This window comes from Bufo gargarizans, chromosome 4 (assembly GCF_014858855.1).
Source record: "Bufo gargarizans isolate SCDJY-AF-19 chromosome 4, ASM1485885v1, whole genome shotgun sequence".
In the NCBI taxonomy this organism is placed as follows: Eukaryota; Metazoa; Chordata; class Amphibia; order Anura; family Bufonidae; genus Bufo; species Bufo gargarizans.
Window position 1 is genome coordinate 509,152,076 of NC_058083.1, and position 25,409 is coordinate 509,177,484.

Sequence of the window (25,409 nt, forward strand, 5' to 3'; positions counted from 1 at the left end):
TTTGTCGTTACATTCCGCCCTGGGATCAAAAATGTGAAGGCTGATGCTCTCTCTCGCTGTTTTCCGGGAGGAGGAAACTCCGAGGACCCGGGTCCCATTTTGGCGGAGGGGGTGGTTGTTTCTGCTCTGTATTCTGATTTGGAGGCCGAGGTCCAGGCTGCCCAGACTGAGGTACCTGCCCGTTGTCCTCCTGGGAAGTTGTTTGTGCCTCCTGAGTTACATCACAAACTCTTCAAGGAGCATCATGATACTGTTCTTGCTGGTCACCCCGGGAGTAGAGCCACGGTAGATCTCATTGCTCGGAGATTTTGGTGGCCGGCTCTTCGTAAGTCGGTGGAGGGTTTTGTGGCTGCTTGTGAGACGTGCGCTCGCGCTAAGGTCCCTCGTTCACGGCCTTCAGGTCCCCTTCTCCCGTTACCCATACCTTCCCTGTCCTTGGACACACCTCTCCATGGACTTTATCACGGATCTTCCTCGTTCCTCAGGGAAGTCGGTGATCCTGGTGGTGGTGGACCGTTTTAGCAAGATGGCTCATTTCGTACCCTTCCCTGGTTTACCCAGTGCTAAAACTGTTGGCGCAAGCTTTTGTCGACCATATTGTTAAATTGCATGGCATTCCCTCGGATATGTTTCCGATAGAGGCACGCAGTTTGTGTCCAGATTCTGGAAGGCTTCTGTTCTCGTCCTGGGGGTTCGGCTGTTCCTTCTCTTCTGCTTTTCACCCGCAGTCGAATGGTCAGACTGAACGCGTCAACCAGAATCTGGAGACATATTTGCGCTGTTTTGTGGCAGAGAACCAGGAGGATTGGTGTTCATTTCTCCCTCTTGCTGAGTTTGCTCTGAACAACCGTCGTCAGGAATCTTCTGATAAGTCACCATTCTTTGGTGCATATGGGTTCCATCCGCAGTTTGGGACATTCTCGGGAGGGGCTCCCTCTGGTTTGCCTGAGGAGGAGAGATTTTCCTCGTCTTTGTCTACCATTTGGCAAAAGATTCAGAGTAATCTTAGAAAGATGAGTGAGAAATATAAGCGTGTGGCTGATAAGAGACGTGTGCCTGGTCCGGACCTGAATGTGGGTGATCTGGTGTGGTTGTCTACAAGAAATATTAAACTGAAGGTTCCCTCCTGGAAATTGGGTCCCAAGTTTATCGGGCCTTATAAAATCTTGTCAGTCAGTCAATCCTGTTGCCTTCCGTCTTGATCTTCCACGGGTTTGGAAGATACATAATGTATTTCACAGGGCTCTTTTAAAACCATATGTCCAGCTCAAGGTACCCTCCTCTTTGCCTCCTCCTCCGATTTTGGTTGATGGCAATCTGGAGTTTGAGGTTTCCAGAATTGTGGACTCTCGCATTGTCCGCGGTTCTCTTCAGTACCTCGTTCATTGGAAGGGTTATGGTCCTGAGGAGAGGATGTGGGTTCCGGTGTCGGACATTAAAGCCACTCGCCTCATCAGGGTATTTCATAGGGCTCATCCTGAGAAGGTGGGTCCTGGGTGTCCAGGAGTCCACCCGTAGAGGGGGGGGGGGGTACTGTCACTACCAGAGCTTTGAGACGTTCTCACAGCTCTGTTTCTCCACCCCTGTGATGATGTCACTACTAGAGCTTGGAGGAGTTCCCTCTGCCCTGTTTCTCCGCCTCTGTGATGAGGTCTTTACTTTCGGTTTCCTTCCTCCCAGCTGTCTCTCCTGTGTTTGATTTCGCTGCCTTTAAATCACCCCTCCTCCTTTGTAGAGGTGCGGATTATACTCTTCATTTGAGCTGTATCTCTCGCTTGAGTAGTCTTCACCTGTGTGACTTCTCTTCACTGGATCTGTGTTCTGCTGATGCAAGTACTTCGGATATCGTCTGCTGACTTTGGATCTGTTTTCACTGCAGGCTGCAGCACCTCAGATTAAGTGTTCATACATTGTGTGTTTCTGTTTCACTTGCTGACTGGATCCGAGGCGACCCCGGTTCCGTCCATATACTGAGCAGGGCACCGGTGGCCGTGCCCCTTCCACTATTGTAGGGGTTTCAGCGGTCTTCAGCCTCAGGTACGCGGGCATGTCTCGATCCACCATATGGATCCGGACATGGGCATAGCAGCTTAGGGAGAGCTTTTAGGGTCTGGACAGGGGTCACCCTTTATCCTCCCTAGTTTGGGTCCGGTCAGTTGCTATTCTCTGTGTACGCTTGTTGCTCACTTACAGCCGTGACATTATAATCCGCCAAACCGTCCTTTTTTGACATGGATCCGCTTTCTGACCTGGTTGACCGCATGCAGGGTCTTTCTTTGGAGGTAGCGGATCTCCGTCAATCTATGACTCAGCTTCAAGCATTGGGCTCTGCTCCGGCCATGGAGTCTGTTGCGAGCCAAAGGTCTCACTTCCGGAGACGTTCTCCGGGGGCAGTGAGAATTTTGTTCGTTTCAGAGAGGCATGCAAACTCCATTTTTGCTTGTGTCCCCATTCCTCTGGTAATGAGGAACAGAGGGTGAGGATTGTCATCTCCCTGCTCAGGGGTAATGCTCAGACTTGGGGCTTTTTCGTTGCCATCGGGGGATCCCTCCCTTCGATCCGTAGAAAGATTTTTTTTGGCCCTGGGGCAGATATATGATGACCCGGATCGTGTTGCCCTGGCTGAATCTAACTTACGTTTTTTATGCCAGGACAAACTGTCTGCGGAGCTTTATTGTTCTGAATTTCGGAGATGGGCAGCTGATACAGGTTGGAATGATGCTGCACTCCGGAGTCAGTTCTCTCATGGTCTCTCGGAGAGATTGAAGGATGCGTTTGCTTTCCATGAGAGACCAACGTCCTTAGAGTCTGCCATGTCATTGGCGGTACGCCTTGACAGGCGTCTAAGAGAAAGAAACGAGACCTCTCTGTCCAGTCATTTTCAGTCTAGGGGCAATGGTGCGGACTCATTCAGTGGGCAGGGGCCTCATCCTCTCTCGGTTCCCTCTGTGGAGGAGCCCATGCAGCTAGGTCGACTTGCCCCTGATAAAGAGGATTTAGTCCTCAGAGAATGGTGTGTTTTTGTTGTGGGGGCATAGGTCATTTGGCTAAATGTTTGTCCGTCTAGGAAATTCTTGAACTGTACTAAGAGTTATAATAAGAGAAAGACCTCAAAAGGTAAATCATCAAACTCTGCTTCATCTGCTACTTTGGGCAAAGTTGATGTAGGAATTGATGCTTTTCCTCTGACCTGCAGTTCCCGTTTTCTCCTTTCTGCCAGGGTAGCGCTAGGGAGCAAAGTCATTTCTTGTGAAATTTTTGTCGATAGTGGAGCGGCCGTCAATCTTATTGATACTCAATTTGTAGCCATGCATGGTTTTCAGGTTTGCACATTAGAAAAGGATATACCTGTTTTTGCTATTGACTCTGCTCCACTCTCACAGAGATCCCTGAAGGGCATTGTTCACAATATCCGGTTAGCGGTAGGTGACACTCATGTGGAGGATATATCTTGTTTTGTCCTTAACGGATTGCCTTCTCCTCTAGTTTTGGGGTTACCCTGGCTCACTAGACATAACCCCACTATTGATTGGCAAGGAAGGCAAATAAATGAGTGGAGTGAGTTTTGTAGAGAGAATTGTCTCACAGCGATTTTTGCAGAGGTGTCTACTAAAACGGTGCCATCATTTCTCTCTGATTTCTCAGGACGTGTTTTCCGAGAGCGGTGTTCAGGAGCTACCTCCTCACCGGGAGTTTGACTGTCCCATTAACCTCATTCCCGGCGCCAAGCTGCCAAAAGCACGCCTCTACAACCTCTCACAACCGGAAAGAATCGCAATGCGAACTTATATCTCTGAGAGTCTCGATAAGGGGCATATTCGTCCCTCAAAATCACCTGTTGCCGCTGTTTTTTTTTTTGTTAAAAAGAAAGATGGCTCTCTGAGACCTTGCCTAGATTTTAGGGAGCTGAACCGTATCACGATTCGCGATCCCTATCCCCTTCCTCTGATCCCGGACCTCTTCAACCAAATTGTTGGGGCCAAGGTTTTTTCCAAATTGGATTTGAGAGGCGCGTACAACCTGGTCAGGGTCAGAGAGGGGGATGAATGGAAAACGGCCTTTAATACCCCTAACGGGCATTTTGAGAATCTCGTTATGCCTTTCGGCCTGATGAATGCTCCGGCCGTCTTTCAGCATTTTGTTAACAGTATTTTCTACCATTTAATGGGGAAATTTGTATTGGTGTATCTTGATGATATTTTGATTTTTTCCCCTGATGTTCAGACCCATCAGGATCATCTTTTTCAGGTTCTGCGGATTCTGCGAGAGAATAAATTGTACGCCAAGCTGGAGAAATGTGTTTTTATGGTATCGGAGATTCAATTTCTGGGTTTTCTCCTCTCTGCTTCTGGTTTTCGCATGGATCCGGAGAAGGTCCGTGCTGTGCTGGAGTGGGAGCTTCCTGAGAATCAGAAGGCATTGATGCGCTTTCTGGGTTTTGCGAACTATTACAGAAAGTTCATTTTGAATTATTCCTCTGTTGTCAAACCCCTCACTGACATGACAAAAAAGGGGGCGGATTTTTCCTCTTGGTCGGAGGAGGCGCTTGCAGCTTTTTCTAAGATTAAAGAGAGTTTTGCGTCTGCTCCCGTCTTGGTGCATCCCGATGTTTCCTTACCTTTCATCGTTGAGGTGGATGCTTCCGAGGTGGGTGTGGGTGCGGTTTTGTCCCAGGGCCCTTCTCCTGCCAAGTGGTGACCCTGTGCCTTTTTCTCTAAAAAACTCTCCCCGGCAGAGAGAAACTATGATGTGGGAGATAGAGAGTTGTTGGCCATCAAGTTGGCTTTCGAGGAATGGCGCCATTGGTTGGAGGGGGCCAGGCACCCTGTCACCTGTTTTTACCGACCATAAGAATCTGGCGTACTTGGAGTCGGCCAGGCGTATGAATCCGAGACAGGCCAGATGGTCTCTCTTCTTCTCCAGATTCAATTTTGTTGTTACATTCCGCCCTGGGATCAAAAATGTGAAGGCTGATGCTCTCTCTCGCTGTTTTCCGGGAGGAGGAAACTCCGAGGACCCGGGTCCCATTTTGGCGGAGGGGGTGGTTGTTTCTGCTCTGTATTCTGATTTGGAGGCCGAGGTCCAGGCTGCCCAGACTGAGGTACCTGCCCGTTGTCCTCCTGGGAAGTTGTTTGTGCCTCCTGAGTTACGTCACAAACTCTTCAAGGAGCATCATGATACTGTTCTTGCTGGTCACCCCCGGGAGTAGAGCCACGGTAGATCTCATTGCTCAGAGATTTTGGTGGCCGGCTCTTCGTAAGTCGGTGGAGGGTTTTGTGGCTGCTTGTGAGACGTGCGCTCGCGCTAAGGTCCCTCGTTCACGGCCTTCAGGTCCCCTTCTCCCGTTACCCATACCTTCCCGTCCTTGGACACACCTCTCCATGGACTTTATCACGGATCTTCCTCGTTCCTCAGGGAAGTCGGTGATCCTGGTGGTGGTGGACCGTTTTAGCAAGATGGCTCATTTCGTACCCTTCCCTGGTTTACCCAGTGCTAAAACTGTTGGCGCAAGCTTTTGTCGACCATATTGTTAAATTACATGGCATTCCCTCGGATATTGTTTCCGATAGAGGCACGCAGTTTGTGTCCAGATTCTGGAAGGCTTCTGTTCTCGTCCTGGGGGTTCGGCTGTCCTTCTCTTCTGCTTTTCACCCGCAGTCGAATGGTCAGACTGAGCGCGTCAACCAGAATCTGGAGACATATTTGCGCTGTTTTGTGGCAGAGAACCTAGGAGGATTGGTGTTCATTTCTCCCTCTTGCTGAGTTTGCTCTGAACAACCGTCGTCAGGAATCTTCTGATAAGTCACCATTCTTTGGTGCATATGGGTTCCATCCGCAGTTTGGGACATTCTCGGGAGGGGCTCCCTCTGGTTTGCCTGAGGAGGAGAGATTTTCCTCGTCTTTGTCTACCATTTGGCAAAAGATTCAGAGTAATCTTAGAAAGATGAGTGAGAAATATAAGCGTGTGGCTGATAAGAGACGTATGCCTGGTCCGGACCTGAATGTGGGTGATCTGGTGTGGTTGTCTACAAGAAATATTAAACTGAAGGTTCCCTCCTGGAAATTGGGTCCCAAGTTTATTGGCCCTTATAAAATCTTGTCAGTCGTCAATCCTGTTGCCTTCCGTCTTGATCTTCCACGGGTTTGGAAGATACATAATGTATTTCACAGGGCTCTTTTAAAACCATATGTCCAGCCCACGGTACCCTCCTCTTTGCCTCCTCCTCCGATTTTGGTTGATGGCAATCTGGAGTTTGAGGTTTCCAGAATTGTGGACTCTCGCATTGTCCGCGGTTCTCTTCAGTACCTCGTTCATTGGAGGGGTTATGGTCCTGAGGAGAGGATGTGGGTTCCGGTGTCGGACATTAAAGCCACTCGCCTCATCAGGGCATTTCATAGGGCTCATCCTGAGAAGGTGGGTCCTGGGTGTCCAGAGTCCACCCGTAGAGGGGGGGGGGGGGGGTACTGTCACTACCAGAGCTTTGAGACGTTCTCACAGCTCTGTTTCCACACCCCTGTGATGATGTCACTACTAGAGCTTGGAGGAGTTCTCTTCCCTGTTTCTCCGCCTCTGTGATGAGGTCTTTACTTTCGGTTTCCTTCCTCCCAGCTGTCCCTCCTGTGTTTGATTTCGCTGCCTTTAAATCACCCCTCCTCCTTTGTAGAGGTGCGGATTATACTCTTCATTTTGAGCTGTATCTCTCGCTTGAGTGTCTTCACCTGTGTGACTTCTCTTCACTGGATCTGTGTTCTGCTGATGCAAGTACTTCGGATATCGTCTGCTGACTTTGGATCTGTTTTCACTGCGGCTGCAGCACCTCAGTTAAGTGTTCATACATTGTGTGTTTCTGTTTCACTTGCTGACTGGATCCGAGGCGACCCCGGTTCCGTCCATATACTGAGCAGGGCACCGGTGGCCGTGCCCCTTCCACTATTGTAGGGGTTTCAGCGGTCTTCAGCCTCAGGTACGCGGGCATGTCTCGATCCACCATTTGGATCCGGACATGGGCATAGCAGCTTAGGGGGAGCTTTTAGGGTCTGGCAGGGGTCACCCTTTATCCTCCCTAGTTTGGGTCCGGTCAGTTGCTATTCTCTGTGTACGCTCTTGTTGCTCACTTACAGCCGTGACAAGAATATAGCTGAGCGCTGGCTAGGCTACTTCCGGTAGTCCCATAAAAATGAATGGAACGATGGCTGTGCTCGCTTGGCTTTTTTTCGGAACTCCCATAGAAATTAATGTAGAGCACACCGTGCTTGCTCGCTCCGCTATCCTTCACTTTCTGGTGCCCGTTTTAGAGATAGGTAAGGGTCTCAGAGGTGCGTGAGAAGTTAAGTGCACTGTGTGGGGCCAAGCCACTCCATGCACCCTTGCTCCTCCTGCTTCCTCTGCCAGTCCCTCCCTCTCCTTGATTGACAGGGCCAGGTTCCTGCATAGTCATCTTGCCTATTCCTGTCAATTAAGGAGAGGGAGGGGCTGGCAGAGGAAGCAGAAGGAGTAAGGGTGCACAGAAGCTCGCTCTCTGTAATTATCCAAATATATCAAATCCATAAAACAAGAAATGCTACCACAAAAGTAAAAGATGCGCCAAGTGTTGGGCTGGAGGTGCTGTTGCTGCAGATGTTCCAGGTGATCTAACATGACATGGCACTCCAACTGGAGCTGCTTCATTATTGGGATTTTTCTAGGGGGATTTCTGACAATTTATTTCTCCCGAGATCCATACAATACAGGATTGCAATAATCTGATGCTCAACACTTCATTCCTTAAACTCCAAGTGCCCAGGTTGAATTCACCACCATGGAGCTCTTCTCCTGATCCTCCAGTCGAGCCTCACACATGGACTGTATTTTCCGTCTAAACGTATTTGCTGGCAGAATGTTAATTCATTAAGTATTAGTTAATATCCTTTGCTTTATGCCGATATAAAAATGACATTAAACACAATTAGACATTAACAGATGTTAAACTCGGCCGCCTTGGGGGAATCTTCCTTGCATGTAACCTTTTAATAGAACGGCTCCACTGTAATATAAAATGCATCGACATGAAATGTATATATACATATAGATAGATATACAGTATATACGAAGGAAATCTTTCCAAATTTGTATAAAAATTGCTGTCTTCTGTTTGAATAAAAAAAAGTGAAATTTTTTGAATTGTGTTAAATTTGATTTTCTTTTATTTTCTTGTTCTTTCTGTGGGTTAAGTGACTTTGGCGGAGGCAACATACTGTAAATGTGCTCAATTAGCAGTTAAATACTCATGTAAAACTTAGGAAGTGTGTGAAATGGCAGTAAATGCATAATAATGACGGCGTTCCTTCACCAGCGATACCTCATCTGGAGCTAGGTGTAAGGGAATTAAAAGAGCCTCCATGAAAAGGGCTGCGAGCAATATTTTTTGTTGATTAAATCAAAGTGCTGTGAAGTGATTGTACTCTGTGACTTTGTAAGAAGTTTTTGCTGAGAATTCCTGGTGGGTATTACATCGATGTCTTGATATTTTTAGGTTGGCTTGTTTAGATACTGATCTAGGGAAAATGTGTGATGCATAGCGACCCAATGGCAGTGGTTTACCACCAATAGTGGCAGACCACGCAACTGCTTCGGCAGGGGGGGGCCCGGAGTGGATGGAAGGCTCCGCGCCCTACAATGCCTGCTGTATGGCTCTTCTTCCGTCCCAAGTCCCTATGTGGGGCGTGGGCAGGCCATGCTTCACCTGTGCTCAGGCCCCCCTCCCCTCTTCTTTTGCATACATTTTGTTGTGTGCACTGGAAACACAGTGCATGGACCAGGAGCCATGTCTTCAGCCAGGTGAGCATACCACTCGCTCTCCTCTGTCTTCTGGGCGCTGCACTGGCCAATCAGCTTTTAGCAGTGCTAGGCTCCTGCTGCTGATTGGCTAGTGTATTGCAGCAGCAGGGGAAAGAAGTGAGCGGGCGGGATGTGCTCACTGCCTGGCTCAGTCAGCCATTGGACTCCAGCCCCCGCAGAGAGAGTGAGTAACTCCTGGGCTGCAAGTTCATGACCTGGTGGTGGGGGAGAAGGCGGACAGCGATTGTGCCTTCCACAGCAGCAGGAACAGAGTTTATTTGGGTGGGGGAGACACACTGTTCTTCATATAAGCATCAGCAGCAAGCAGAGTTCACAGAGTTCATGTCGCTGCTGATGCATATCATAGAGAGAACAGTGTGCCCAAGGACCCCCCCATAAACTCTGATTGCTGCTTATATAGAGGACAATGTGTGCCCTAAGCAGCCCCCCCACTCTCCCCAAGCAACAGAAGCAAGCAGAGTTCATTGGGGGGTCTGCTTGGGGTACACACTGTCCTTAATATGCATCACAAGTATATATGTCTGTATATATATATATATATATATATATATTTGCATATATATATATATATATGTATATATATATATATATATATATATATATATATATATATATAAAATTACTTAAATTGTGCTTTATATTTGTACGGGGAGGGAGGGGCCCAAAAAGTTTTGTCATGCGGCCCCAGGATTTCTATGTAGGCCCCTGCCCAATGGTTATAGTTAGCAGGCCATAAGTTGGCTACAGAGGGCAATATCTGCTTGGTGCAAACTCGGGGTGGGTCTGCCAGTATTGGCAACCCCTCATCTGAGCAGTTCAGGAGAAAACATTAAAGGGTTTATCCTCAATACGCTGTGTGTGGCGATCTACATAGGTCCCCAAGAGGGGCAGGGTGTACGCATAACCACTAGTGATGAGCGGCAAAGACTATATTCGAATTTGCGATATTTCACAAATATTTTGGGCGAATATTCATCATATAGTCGCGAATTCGAGATAGTTTTCTTGATTGCGAAAAATGGGCAATGTTATATTCGCGTAATGCCCTTGAAATACAGGCGTGGGTCACTTTTGCTACATTTTCTAAGCTGCTAGAAGTTTCCTGAGACTAGAGAAAATGGTTGGCACGGCAGAACATTAAAAATGGCTTTATATGCAGATAGAGTGCTCCAATATATTTGCGATTGTGCTAATCGCCACTAGTGATGTGAATATTTTTGCGCAATACGTGAAACTTCACATTTTACCAGGTCTGACTACATATTACTGATTGGTGCACTAAGTATTGTTGTGACATCACAGCACTAAGTCTGTAGCATGTATGTATGGACAGCAGAGAAACTGTAATTCCTATCACACTACCTAACACCCTGCACTGGAACCTATCAGCTACACTATATCAGGATATAACCTACACTAACTATCTGTATTATATATATCAGCTATCTAACTATCTAATGTAATGACACAGCAAAGCACAGAGCACAGCAATAGGCACTGCTCTCTCTCTCAGATCTGCAAAATACTACATACAGTGGCTGCTGGGGAGTATCTTATATAGTAAGGGGTAGGCAACTTTCCTATTGGTTGCTAGGGATGTTGCTAAGCTCTCACAAAGACATTGCAGCCTTCTCATTGGCCCACAAGCAAGAAGGGAGGTTACCGATCAAAAATCTAGAATATTCTAAATTATGAATATATATCACTATATTTAAAATATTTGCAAATTCTCGAAATGCCGATATTCGCAATTAATATTCGTGATTCGAATATTTGCGCCCAACACTAATAACCACCATTTCATTTAAATACCTCTGGAACAGGGGCTTATTCTAGTGATAGGTGGGGGTCCTAGCTTTATTGCCTCCATTGATCCTACATTTAAAATTATCACCTCTTTAGTCACTTGTCCTGTCCTGGAATAACCCCTTTAGGTTACATGAAAAAATTCTGTTGCCATGAGGGGGAGTTCAATGCTTACTGATTATCATTGTTTTATACACATTGCATAAATTGCAATTTAGTGAGCTCTCTCTAGTGGCTGCTGTAGACAATACATTTTTTTTCATTAAGTGGGTATTCCAGCAAAAAAAAAAAGTATGTGATGGACCGCAAATGCTGTAGAAAAAAGAACATTTTAATGGGGCTCGGGTCACCCCTGCTTCCTGCTTCAGTCCCACACAGAAGGAAGTGGCTAGCTGAGGTGGGTCATTGATGTAGGCAGTGACTGGCTGCTTGAAATTCACAGCCATTTCCTGCCATGTCGAAATAAGAGCAGGACGTGGAACGCAGTGGGGACTTGAGCACTGATGGAATGGCAGCAGCCAGGGGATCGGTGTGGAGGGTATAAGCTTTGTTATTTTTTATAGCATTTGCAGCCTGTCCCTTCTGGAATACCCCTTTCAAAGTTTTTTTTTTTTTTTAGGAATTTCAATTGATGGCCTGTCCTTAAGATAGGCCATCAGCACTCTCTACAGAAGTTTCCCCCCTAATTTTCCGTGAAGTCTATTAACCCTTTTACGGACCCTGAGATTTTCCTTTTTTGCGTTTTTGTTTTTCACTCTCCGCCTTCCCATGGTCCTAACTTTTTTATTTTTCCATTCACATAACCATATGAGGACTTATTTTTTTTAGGGAAAAGTTGTACTTTCTAATGGCACAATTTATGGTTGCATACACTGTGGAAGTGGAAAAAAAAATCCAAATGGGGTAGAATTGGGAAAAAAACGCAATTCTGATACAGGTTATTATAAAAAAAATTTACACTGTTCACTATGCGGTAAAATTGACCTGTTATCTTCATTCCCCAGATCAATACGGTTACAACTATACCACAGTTGTATAATTATTCTTGCGTTTTAATACTGAAAAAGAAAATGAAAACCTTTGAGGGAAAAAATTTTATAACCATATTCTGACGCCTATAACTTTTTTGTAGTTATGTGTACGGAGCTATGTGAGGGCTCATATTTTGCAGGACTATCTGTACTTTTCAGTGATATCAATTTGAAGTGTGTATGCAAATTTTTGATCACCTTTTATACAAAAATTATTGCGTAGTTGAAGTGACAAAAAATAGCGAATTTTTTTGCCATTAATATTGTTATATTTTAATTGTATGGACATTTTCGCACACAGCCCATGATGTTTATTTTTTTTATTGGCTAATGGGGTTCTGCACTTTGTTTAAACTGATGATCTATCCTCTGGACCCCTGCCGATCAGCTGTTTGAGAAGGCAGCAGGGCTCCAGCAGCGCCACGGCCTTCTCACTGTTTACCGCTGGCTCAGTGACGTCGCGACTAGTATCACTGGCCTGGGCGGGGCTAAGCTCTGTTCACTTGAATGGAGCTTAGCCCCGCCCAGGCAAGTTGATATTAGTCGTGACGTCACTGGGCCAGCGGTAAACAGTGAGAAGGCCGCGGCACTGCTGGAGCGCCGCTGCCTTCTCAAACATCTGATCGGTGGGGGTCCTGGGTGTCGGACCCCTGCTGATCAGAAGCTGATGATCTATCCAGAGGATAGATTATCAGTTTAAACAAAGTGCAGAACCCCTTTAAGTATTTTTATTTAAAATAGCAGAAACCTGGTGGCTATGGCGCCCGCTGCACGTGCAAGCACTTCTGCCGGTTAGCCCCTTTAGTGACCACCCATACGTGTTTTTACGGCAGTCACTAAGGGGCCTTAGGCTGGGCTGACGCTTTTTTACGGCGGCCCAGTCTAAGCGTTGCAAAGGAAGCGGGGACCCAGCTCTCAAATTAGGGCCACGGCCCTGCTCTGACAGTCCAGACCGGCAGGAGTGCCGATCCAGGCTGTTTAACACTTTATGGCGCAATGGCGCCCACCGCATATAAATTGCTGACAGAAGGAGCGGACTCCCTCTGTCTCCCATCGGCACCTTGCAAATGCAAAAAAAAATCTTTCTCATATGTTTGTTATTGCCACGTCTGTAACAACCCAGGACTACATAAATATTATGTAAATGATCCCCTACGGTGAACGCTGTAAAAAAAGACTTGCTAATTCATTCTTAGTTGCCACCGAAAAAACATAGGGTAATAACAAGCAATCAAAAAGCACCATTTACTCCAAAATTATACCAATAAAAAATACAAGTCGTCCCACAAAAATGAAGCCCTCACACAACTCCATAGAAAGAAAAATAAAAAAGTTATGGGTCTTGGGAAGCGGCAGTGCAAAAATATATAAAAAAAGGGGGTTTTTATTGCTAAAAAGTAGTAAAATGTAAAAAAACTACATGTATTTGGTATCACTGGAATTGTACTGACCCAGAGAATAAAGATATTATAATGTAAAAATGTAGTGGCAGTATTGCTGTTTTTCCCATCTCCCTCCCAGAAACAGTTAATAAAAGCTAATCAGAAAAGTATGTGTACCCCAAAATGGCGCCATTAAAAACTACAACTTGTACTGCAAAAAACAAGCCCTCATAAAGCTATATAGATGAAAAAATAAAAAAGTTATAGCTCTTGGAACGCGACAATGAAAAAAGGAAGAAAAAAAACGATTGGTCAGAAAGGCCCAAAACAGGCTGGTCACTAAGGGGTTAAAGGAGTTATCCAACGTCTCCAACAGCCCCCCCATGTGCCGGGCTCTTCACAGGTAATATACTTACTCTGCTCCCTGCGCAGCTCCTGGTCCCCGCAAAGCCACTGCTGCTGCTTCTCCCTGTACATGGATGAAAACATCGGTTTTAGAGGGAGCAGCCAATGGCAGGCGAGGACGAGCCTCCCTAGTATCGCGGGTGATGCTAGGGAGGCTCATCCCCGTCACCACCTGCCATTGGCTTCTCCCCCCGACACCAATGTTTTCATCCGTGTACAGGGAGAACCAGTGGCGGTGTGGGGACCAGGAGGGGCACAGGGAGCGGGGTAAGTATATTACCTGTGAGGGTCCCGACACATGGGGGGGGGGGGCTGTTGGAGACGTTGGATAACCCCTTTAAGAATCCCAATTTCTCATGATGCAAATTCAATACAATATCGGGGGATGTGAGTAAAACACCTTGCAGTCTCCATCGCAAAAACTGGGAGGCCCCATGTAGACACACATAGCATAAACCACTCTGGACAGAGTATCTTCAAATTATTTTTGAAAGTTGGTCATTGTAACGGACCGTTCAGCACACAACTCCGTTCAGACGATATCCTCCTTTCAGATTGACAGGCAGTTACCGCAAGCACCAATTTCCCGAACTGCAAGCATGTGAATACTCCATACTCCCAAAGGGAAAACACATGAAGGCTGTATACAGCCGAACAGGAAAAACCCTATGAACAGTTTACACTCTTGGCAGTCGCACTGTAACAGCATACACTCCTATCCCCCCCAAGAACGAGACGACACTTCACTTGAGGGTTAAGCAGAACACCCTGTCCTGGGGCATACAGCCTCTTTTATTTTACCTTGTCAGTCCAGAGGAATACCCCCTGGACCTATACATTAACCAATCAACATTTTACAACACATACAATGCAAGTACAGCAGCCAATTGGACACAATGGGACAATAGAAACACACCCAGCATATTCCTCCCCTCTGTCTAGGAGATAATGGAGTCAACTGTATCTACTCAATTATCTCCTAAGCTGAAAAGTTACACTTCTTATAAATTGTTACAACTTTGTGAGTTTACATCATACAAACCGGATTCCAAAAAAGTTGGGACACTATACAAATCGTGAATAAAAACTGAATGCAATGATGTGGAGGTGCCAACTTCTAATATTTTATTCAGAATAGAACATAAATCACGGAACAAAAGTTTAAACTGAGAAAATGTACCATTTTAAGGGGAAAATATGTTGAATCAGAATTTCATGGTGTCAACAAATCCCCAAAAAGTTGGGACAAGGCCATTTTCACCACTGTGTGGCATCTCCCCTTCTTCTTACAACACTCAACAAATGTCTGGGGACCGAGGAGACCAGTTTCTCAAGTTTAGAAATAGGAATGCTCTCCCATTCTTGTCTAATACAGGCCTCTAACTGTTCAATCGTCTTGGGCCTTCTTTGTTGCACCTTCCTCTTTATGATGCGCCAAATGTTCTCTATAGGTGAAAGATCTGGACTGCAGACTGGCCATTTCAGTACCCGGATCCTTCTCCTATGCAGCCATGATGTTGTGATTGATGCAGAATGTGGTCTGGCATTATCTTATTGAAAAATGCAGGGTCTTCGCTGAAAGAGATGACGTCTGGATGGGAGCATATGCTGTTCTAGAACCTGAATATATTTTTCTGCATTGATGGTGCCTTTCCAGACATGCAAGCTGCCCATGCCACACGCACTCATGCAACCCCATACCATCAGAAATGCAGGCTTCTGAACTGAGCGTTGATAACAACTTGGGTTGTCCTTGTCCTCTTTGGTCCGGATGACATGGCTTCCCAGATTTCCAAAAAGAACTTTGACTCGTGACTCGTCTGACCACAGAACAGTCTTCCATTTTGCCACACTCCATTTTAAATGATCCCTGGCCCAGTGAAAACGCCTGAGCTTGTGGATCTTGCTTAGAAATGGCTTCTTCTTTGCACTGTAGAGTTTCAGCTGGCACGCTTGGATGGCACGGTGGATTGTGTTCACTGACAATGGTTTCTGGAAGTATTCCTGAGCCCATTCTGTGATTTTCTTTACAGTAGCATTCCTGTTTGTGGTGCAGTGTCGTTTAAGGGCCCGGAGATCACGGGCATCCAGTATGGTTTTACGGCCTTGACCCTTACGCACAGAGATTGTTCCAGATTCTCTGAATCTTCGGATGATGTTATGCACAGTTGATGATGATAGATGCAAAGTCTTTGCAATTTTTCGCTGGGTAACACCTTTCTGATATTGCTCCACTATCTTTCTGCGCAACATTGTGGGAATTGGTGATCCTCTACCCATCTTGGCTTCTGAGAGACACTGCCACTCTGAGAAGCTCTTTTTATACCCAATCATGTTGCCAATTGACTTAATTAGTGTTAATTGGTCTTACAGCTCTTCGTTATGCTCAAATTAACTTTTTCCAGCCTCTTATTGCTACTTGTCCCAACTTTTTTGGGCTTTGTTGACACCGTGAAAATTTGAATAAACGTATTTTTCCTTTAAAATGATACATTTACTCGGATTAAACGTTTGATCTGTCATCTACGTTCTATTACAAATAAAATATTGACATTTGCCATCTCCACATCATTGCATTCAGTTTTTATTCACAATTTGTTTAGTGTCCCAACTTTTTTGGAATCCGGTTTGTACATACATATAACTTATCAATTTAACCAGTATAACTTGGGGACAAACCTATCCAAAATTCACTTGATTAGGTTCAGGGGTTTAAAAGTTAGTAAAAGTCTCTTTTTTATCACTTGCAAGCATGGCTTTTCCTGCCCAAACCAGTATCTTAAAGGGCCGTAATCCAGGAGCAGGAGGCGGGCAAACAGACCCCTCCAAAACACCGTGGCGAAGTGGCATTCGCCACAGTCATGTTATGCCACTCAAAGGTAAGGAGGGCACAGCTTTATAAATGTATGCTGTGGTGGTACATATAAAAATTTACCAAATTGAGGATCTCTTGCATTGATATTGTGATGGTGGGGGTCACTGCAATAAAGGACGATCAATAGAAACGTTTTGTGTATTGTTGAGTGCCAGTTCCTGCAAGATCTGATCATTTTTAGAGATGTCCCGAACTATTCGCCAGCGAACAGTTCCCAGCGAATATCGCATGTTCGCTTTCGCCGCGGCGGGCGAACATATGCGATGTTCGGTCCGCCTCCTATACGTCATTATTGAGCAAACTTTGACCCTGTTCCTCACAGTCAGCAGACACATTCCAGCCAATCAGCAGCAGACCCTCCCTCCCAGACCCTCCCACCTCCTAGCAAAAAGCAAGGACGGCATCCATCTTAGATTCATTCTGAAGCTGCAGTGTCACAAAGTTGTAATCGCAATGCGATTAATACAGGTTATATTATTCGCATTGCGATTACAACTTAGAGCTGCTGGGTTCCTAATGGTTGTATTGCTAGTATATAACGAAGATTGAGAATATAGTGCTATATTCGTTAGATTCGTCAATTCTAGCAATACAACCATTAGGAACTCAGATCTAAGTTGTAATCGCAATGCGAATAATGCAGGTTATATTAATCGCATTGCGAATTCAACTTAGAGCTAAGTTCCTAATGGTTGTATTGCTAGAATTGACGAATATAACGAATATAGCACTATATACTCAATCTTCGTTATATACTAGCAATACAACTATTAGGAACCCAGCAGCTCTAAGTTGAATTCGCAATGCGATTAATATAACCTGCATTATTCGCATTGCGATTACAACTTAGATCTGAGTTCCTAATGGTTGTATTGCTAGAATTGACAACTGAATACAGCACTATATTCTCAATCTTCGTTATATACTAGCAATACAACCATTAGGAACTTAGCTCTAAGTTGAATTCGCAATGCGATTAATATAACCTGCATTAATCGCATTGCGATTGCAACTTTCTCAAATCTGACAGTACATTCTAGCATGGAGCCGTTCCCATGGTGATGGGGACGCTCCATGAGCACGGAAGTCGGCAGAAGCTCTAAGTTGAAATCGCAATGTGCATTAATTCAAGTTCTATAAATCGCATTGCGATTTCAACTTACCACACTTTGCGTCAACTACGTAATTTTCCATGGGAGTTTTGCCATGGATCCCCCTCCGGCATGCCACAGTCCAGGTGTTAGTCCCCTTAAAACAACTTTTCCATCACTATTGTGGCCACAAAGAGTCCCTGTGGGTGTTCAAATTCGCCTTCCTATTGAAGTCTATTGCGGTTCGCCCGGTTCGCACGTTCGCGAACATTTGCGGAAACTCGCGTTCGCCGTTCGCGAACGGAAATTTTTTTGTTTCGCGACATCTCTAATCATTTTTCCTCTTGTGGATTATCTGTCCAGAAAGGCATGAGTCGGATTCTTGTTCTACACGGTCCATGATTTATTGGTGTCCCTGATTTTGAAGTTTTACGGACTAACAGACTTGCCGATCTCCTTTTTTCTTTGGATTATCATACAATAAACAGAGATCGCCTGGATTGCAGCACCTGTTTGGGGTGAGGTGACTTGTCTCTCTTCATATTAATTACTGTATAGAGGTTCTCTAAATCGCTCTTTGACAAAAGTCCTGTGCCAATAAGATGATTACAAGTTAGTGCACTGCTGGGATCCTCATCAGTCACCATAATCTGTAAAGCAGTATAGAAGCAAGTGCTTGATTCCCCTACAGTGCCCCCACAGGAGAATTGAGGTATTGTGCAGTTCTCATTATAATCAGTTGGCTGTTCGTTATGAAGATGTTTCAGGTCCTTCATGATGAGAGATATTTTGTGGCCACTCTCTGCACTGGCAAATAAATTGTGATACTGAACAGAAGGCTAGTCCTCCTCTATGGACTTAGAATTTCTTAATAAGACTATTAAATGGAATTTTTTGACTGAGCAGACCCACAATATTTTTTTAGCAGGGAAAGAAAACCTCCAGTGACAACCAGTTCTCCACTATGGGAACCTGTCATATGGCCCACTGGAGATGTTGTGGACCCAATGCATTAGCTAAAAATCTGCACACTACAGGAACCTTGTGGACCTTGTTGTTTAGTCACAGGATGATGAGGAAGGGCCCTTATGAGACCTGTCATGACTGGGTGTTGGCTGGAGAGTGCTTTGGCAGACACTGGTCCTATAGGATACTAGGAGTCAGTGGGCATGATAGAGGCACCAGCAGAGGACCCAATAGAAGACCAGTGGTGTTGAGCAGGAAGCTGGGCACAGAGGACCCAAACAAGAGAACAGTGGCCTCAAGTGGGACACCAGCCACAGATAGAGGTGAGATAGCTGAATTTGCACCCGCGTTTTCACCCTTTCATTTGGGTTCATTTTTTCAAATAATATTTATAATAATAAAATATATTAAAAATAAATTGATAAAACTGTAAAAAATAAAATGTTTTTGCTCCAAGACGGCCGTGAACTTGATGAGTGGGAGCAATTTAGATAATAGCAAGCATTGGATATACCTTAGTTTAGAAACAGCTGACTGATGGGATGTACAGATCAGTGATATTAATTTACATTGATAGCAATTCTTCAATCTGAAAGAGAAAAAAGGCAGTTTTATATTTCCACATGAATATTTAATCACTTTAAATATTTAATATTTCTGTACTTCAGAGGATATATTATCCTATTACATTGAGTTGCAATAAAGGATTTCTTTATATAACGCATATAGAGTGAGACATATACGGCCACTGGGAAATAAAGCTAAACAACTGCAGGAGATGCCGCGCTGTGGCCCCAGACAGGCAGGGCCCGTTTTATAAAAAGTGGAGCCTGGGGTTAGAAGTAAAGTAAGTCTTAGACCGTTTAAATATACTGTATATATTTTTTTATATCATAGTATGCAATATATGGTGTCCACATATTGTCATCCAATTTGCTCTGTTCTCAGGGTGCCCCTATATAGGGCAGGGCTGTGTTTACACATTGGTGGGCCTAGTGCAAAGTTTTCATGACTGCCCCCTCCCCCCCCACGATAAGCATACATTTAATTAAACATAAAACCATAATTTCTATTTACAATAGCACATTTTTAGAAACATTAAATAAAAGGTTTTGGCTCACAGGGTGACATCTTTGTCAATTTGACAAATACCTCGTGATGTCTATAGCGCCTCTTTAACCTTCTCTGCATTGAAGTTCATCACAGTTTTTTTTATTACGTAACATGTAAAATACTGTGCACTCATTGTAGATGCTAAAATTCTTTCCGCCTGCAGCCACCACTAGGGGGAGCCTAGCAGTTGAATTCATGTTAATGCATCATTGGGGTTATTGGGGGCTTTGTAGGTCTGTGTGCAATAAGTTCAGCGTTATTAAAGACATGAGACGACACCAAGTTAGCAGCAGATGTTGTCTAAGTGAAGATTTGCATTTACCTTCTTAAGGCAGAGAGATTCATGTAGTTAACATCTGTTTGTCGGGGAATCTAACATTTGGTGAGCGACGTAACAAGATGTTGGGATTTAGATCCCTTCAGTGACTTCATCTTATCCTGTTTGTCAGCATTTTCTTCTAGATACAGATGGAAATGACACTGAATAGAAGCCTCTTTATCCCGGTGAATGATGTTTTATTTCCTAAGACGCTGTATTTTCCGGTATAATGTGCTGTTCCTGTTAACTCTCTGAGCGCCACTTCAAGTTAGTTGTAGAGACATATTTTTCTTGTCATGTGCATTACATTTTTGTATATTTGTAGCTATTTAGGAGTCTTATTTTTATTTCTAGAAACAGCGCCCTTCCCGTCCATGGTTGTGCCTGGTACTGCAGCTCGGTCCTAGTTAAAGGGGTTGTCCCATCTATGACATTTATGGCATATTGATAGGATTTGGCATAAATGCCTAATAGGTGTGGGTCCCACCTCTGGGACCTGCTTGTATCTCAAGAACGGGACTCTGACGTGAATGGAAAGCAAGCCATGCATCCACGTCCAGCCTCCATTGACCGCTATGGGACTGAGTGCACTTTCTTGGGTAATTACGTCAGTCCTATAGCAATGAACGAAAAGGATGCCGCACATGCATGGTCTGTACATCGTTGACAGTCAAGCCAGTTTTTGAGATAGGAATGAGTGCCAAAGGTATATACCCTACATCAGGGATGCCCAACCTGCAGCCCTCCAGTTGTTGCAAAACAACAACTCCCAGGATGCCCGAACCGCCTACAGCTATCAGCTTGTTGCAGGGCATGGTGGGAGTTGTAGTTTTACAACAGCTGGAGCTCAGGTTGGGCATCCCTGCCCTAAGCCATCAGATGTTTATGGTGTATACTCAGAATTTACATCATATGAACAATGGCGCATATTCCCTTTTCAAAACAGCTAGAGGTGGAATACTCATGTTTTTTTGTGGATTTCATACAGAATACACACCAAAGATCTCCTGAAAAATCATCTGCATGAACAGGCTTTTAGGCTTTTAGGTCATGTTCACAGTTTCCCATGATGACTTTGACAAATTTCTCCACTCCAAAATCCAAGGGCTTTCATTGTTTTCAGTGGAAAATCCGGACTGTGGTGCTTATGTACCATATGTTTCTGGAAAATGGGTGGTATTTTGATGAGGGTTCCGCTCCTAAGTTTTCATTGTGTTAAAACAACTGTGTGAACATATCCTTATATTGGTGTACAGAAAATACAGAGAAGAGCTGGAAAGAAGGTGGTAAATGTCCATCAGAGTTGAAGGAGAAAGATGGTGGAGAGGAGGATGACTGGGAGTTCTCTAGGATATAGGAGAAACATAGGTCCTTGAAGAAAGCAGCAACACTTTTCATAGGAACGAGCACTGAGTGGACAGTCACTTTTGGACTCTAGGCTACGAGGAAATCAGTAGCACTTGCGGAATTGAAGCATGTGGCCAGGTGTTAAAGTTTGTTTGCTTTGTAATACAAAATTAAGCAGCATTTTTAATAGAGTTCATTAAACATTTTCTACCAGTTTGCAGCTGTAGAACTGTTTAACTCCTCCACATGGCTGGCCAGCACAGTCCTCCACACTGCTCCTAGCTGTGCCACCGCTCTCTCCTCTTCCCCTCCATTCTCTCAGAGATGGCAGCAGGGAGGGGGAGGAGGTTGTACATGGTAGATTAGAGTGTGGATTGAGGGCAAAGCTTTCAAGTAGGACAGATCACATAGGCATTGAATAGAGAGGAAAGCACAGATGACAGTTTGCAGGAGGATAATATGTACAGTGCCTTGCAAAAGTATTCACCCCCCTTGACTTTTTTCCTATTTTGTTACATTACAGCCTCAAGTTCAATGTTTTGTTAATCTGAATTTCATGTGATGGATCAGAACACAATAGTCTAAGTTGGTGAAGTGAAATGAGAAAAATATATAAATAAAATTATTGTAAAGAAATAGAAAACAGAAAATTGGCATGTGCGTATGTATTCACCCCCTTTGTTAGGAAGCCCATAAAAAGCTCTGGTGCAACCAATTACCTTCAGAAGTCACATAATTAGTGAAATGATGTCCACCTGTGTGCAATCTAAGTGTCACATGATCTGTCATTACATATACACACCTTTTTTGAAAGGCCCCAGAGGCTGCAACACATTTAACTTTTCGGCCATCAAAGAAAACGCTATGTTTGGAGCAAACCCAACACATCACATCACCCAAAGAACACCATCCCCACAGTGAAACATGGTGGTTGCAGCATCATGCTGGGGGGATGGGACTGGGAAACTGGTCAGAGTTGAGGGAAAGATGGATGGTGCTAAATACAGGGATATTCTTGAGCAAAACCTGTATCACTCTGTGCGTGATCTGAGGCTAGGACGGAGGTTCACCTTCCAGCAGGACAATGACCCCAAACACACTGCTAAAGCAACACTTGGGTGGTTTAAGGGGAAACATGTGCATGTGTTGGAATGGCCGAGTCACAGCCCAGATCTCAATCCAATAGAAAATCTGTGGTCAGACTTAAAGATTGCTGTTCACAAGCGCAAACCATCCAACTTGAAGGAGATGGAGCAGTTTTGCAAGGAGGAATAGGCAAAAATCCCCGTGGTAAGATGTGGCAGCTCATAGAGACTTATCCAAAGCGACTTGGAGCTGTGATTGCTGCAAAAGGTGGCTCTACAAAGTATTGACTTTAGGGGGGTGAATAGCTATGCAAATTTACATTTTCTGTTATTTTGTCCTATTTGATGTTTGCTTCACAATAAAAAAATAAAAAAATCTTCAAAGTTGTGGGCATGTTCTGTAAATGAAATGATGCAAATCCTTTAAACAATCCATGTTACTTCCAGGTTGTGAGGCACCAAAACACAAAAAAAGTCAAGGGGGGGGGGGGGGTGAATACTTTTGCAAGGCACTGTATAAATGTAGAGGGTGAGGGAGGCACCCGTGGCAAACTCTACAGGGAGGAGAGAGGGTGAATCACACAATCTTCAGCATCAACAACTGTCAGTACATATAAGACGAGATCCCTCATGAGTTGTAAAAGATGAAACCTGCCCAGAAATGAAGCTGTGCTGATACATGAGAGCAGTATCCAACTGTATGATTTGGAGGGACATGTCCACACTGAAAAGTCTGAAACTAGGAGCAGGTTGCAAAGTGAACATCAGCTGGGTCTGAAAATAGAATAAAGTTTGCTGATGTAAACCTTTCAGTACAACTTTTTTAAAGGGGTTATCCTATAAATAATGTAAAAAAATGAAAATCAGACATCATATAGGACATGATAACCTATTTTTAACAAAGCTAGAACCAGCCCTGGACCTCACATGAATCCAGAGTAGGGCTGAAACGTTTGTGTCATGTGACCACAGAGCGGGAGTGAAGCGCTTGCTATTACTCACCGCTCCGTGGTCATCCACCAGCCCACACTGTGCTGCACTTTTCTCCTGACACATCGTCAGGACATAGTGCATGTAAGCGTGCACTATATCCTGACGCTGTGTGACGTCAGGACAACAGTGCAGCGAGCGGAGAAGAAGATGGACGAGCTGTGGAGCGGCGCCCCTACAGGAGAGGTATTTTATTTCACTGGCGCTGGGGACATGGCTAGGAGGCAGGGATGGTGGCACTGGGGGGCAGCTGGTGGCATTGAGGGGCAAGCTGGTGGCACTGGGGGGCAAGCTTGTGGCACAGGGGGGCAGCTTGTGGCACTGGGGGGCAAGCTGGTGGCACTGGGGGGCAAGCTTGTGGCACAAGGGGGCAGCTGGTGGCACTGGGGGGCAGCTGGTGGCACTGGGGGCAAGCTAATGGCACTGGGGGACAGCTGGTGGCACTAGGGGGAAGCTGATGGCACTGGGGGGGGGAGCTGATGGCACTGGAGGGGGAAGCTGGTGGCACTGAGGGGGAAGCTGATGGCACTAGGGGGGAGCCTGATAGCATGGGGGAACCTAATGGCATGGGGGGGAAACTGATGGAACGGGGGGTTGATAAGTTTTTATAAAGAAAAACGTTCTTTTAATTCATTTTTTGTTATTAGAGCACTCGATTAACCCCTTTAGGACCAGGCCATTTTTTGCAAATATGACCAGTGTCACTTTAAGTACTGATAACTTTAAAACACTTTGACTTATCCAGGCCATTCTGAGATTGTTTTTTCGTCACATATTGTACTTCATGACACTCGTAAAATGAAGTAAAAAAAAGTTCATTTTTATTTATAAAAAAATACCAAATTTACCAAATTTTTTTTAAAAATTGCAAATTTCCAAGTTTCAATTTCTCTACTCCTATAATACATAGTAATACCTACAAAAATAGTTATTACTTTACATTCCCCATATGTCTACTTCATGTTTGGATCCATTTGTGAATGATATTTTATTTTTGGGGGATGTTACAAGGCTTAGAAGTTTAGAAGCAAATCTTGAAATTTTTCAGAAATTTTCAAAAACCCACTTTTTAGGGACCTGTTCAGGTCTGAAGTCACTTTGTGAGGCTTACATAATAGAAACCACCCAAAAATGCCAACCCCATTCTAGAAACTTCACCCCTCAAGGTATTCAAAACAGATTTTACAAACTTTTCTAACCCTTTAGGTGTTCCACAAGAGTTAATGGCAAATGGTGATAACATTTCAGAATTTAGATTTTTTGGCAAATTTTCAATTTTAATCAATTTTTTCCAGTAACAAAGCAAGGGTTAACAGCCAATAAAAATGCTATATTTATTGCCCTGATTCTGTAGTTTGCAGAAACACCCTATATGTGGCTGGAAAATACTGTACGGGCACACAGTAGGGCATAGAGGGAAAGGTGCGCCATATGGTTTTTGGAAGGCAGTATTTGCTGGACTGTTTGTTTTGATACCATGTCACATTTGAAGCCCCCCTGATGCACCCCTAGAGTAGAAACTCCATAAAAGTGACCCCATCTAAGAAACTACACCCCTCAAGGTATTCAAAACTGATTTTTACAAACTTTATTAACCCTTTAGGTGTTCCACAAGATTTAATGGAAAATAGAGATACAATTTCAAAATTTCACTTTTTTGGCAGATTTTCTATTTTAATATTTTTTTTCCATTTACAAAGCAAGGGTTAACAGCCAAACAAAACTCAATATCTATGGCTCTGATTCTGTAGTTTACAGAAACCCCCAATATGTGGTCGTAAACCGCTGTACGGGCACACAGCAGGGTGCAGAAGGAAAGGCATGCCATACGGTTTTGGAAGGCAGATTTTGCTGGACTGTTTTTTTTTTTACACCATGTCCCATTTGAAGCCCCCCTGATGCACCCCTAGAGTAGAAACTCCAAAAAAGTTACCCCATTTTAGAAACTACGGGATAGGGTGGCAGTATTGTTGGTACTAGTTTAGGGTACATATGATTTTTGGTTGCTCTATATTACACTTTTTGTGGGTCAAGGTAACAAGAAATAGCTGTTTTGGCACTGTTTTTATTTTTTGTTATTTTCAACATTCACCTGACAGGTTAGATCATGTAATATTTTTATAGATCAGGTTGTCACGGACGCAGTGATACCTAATATGT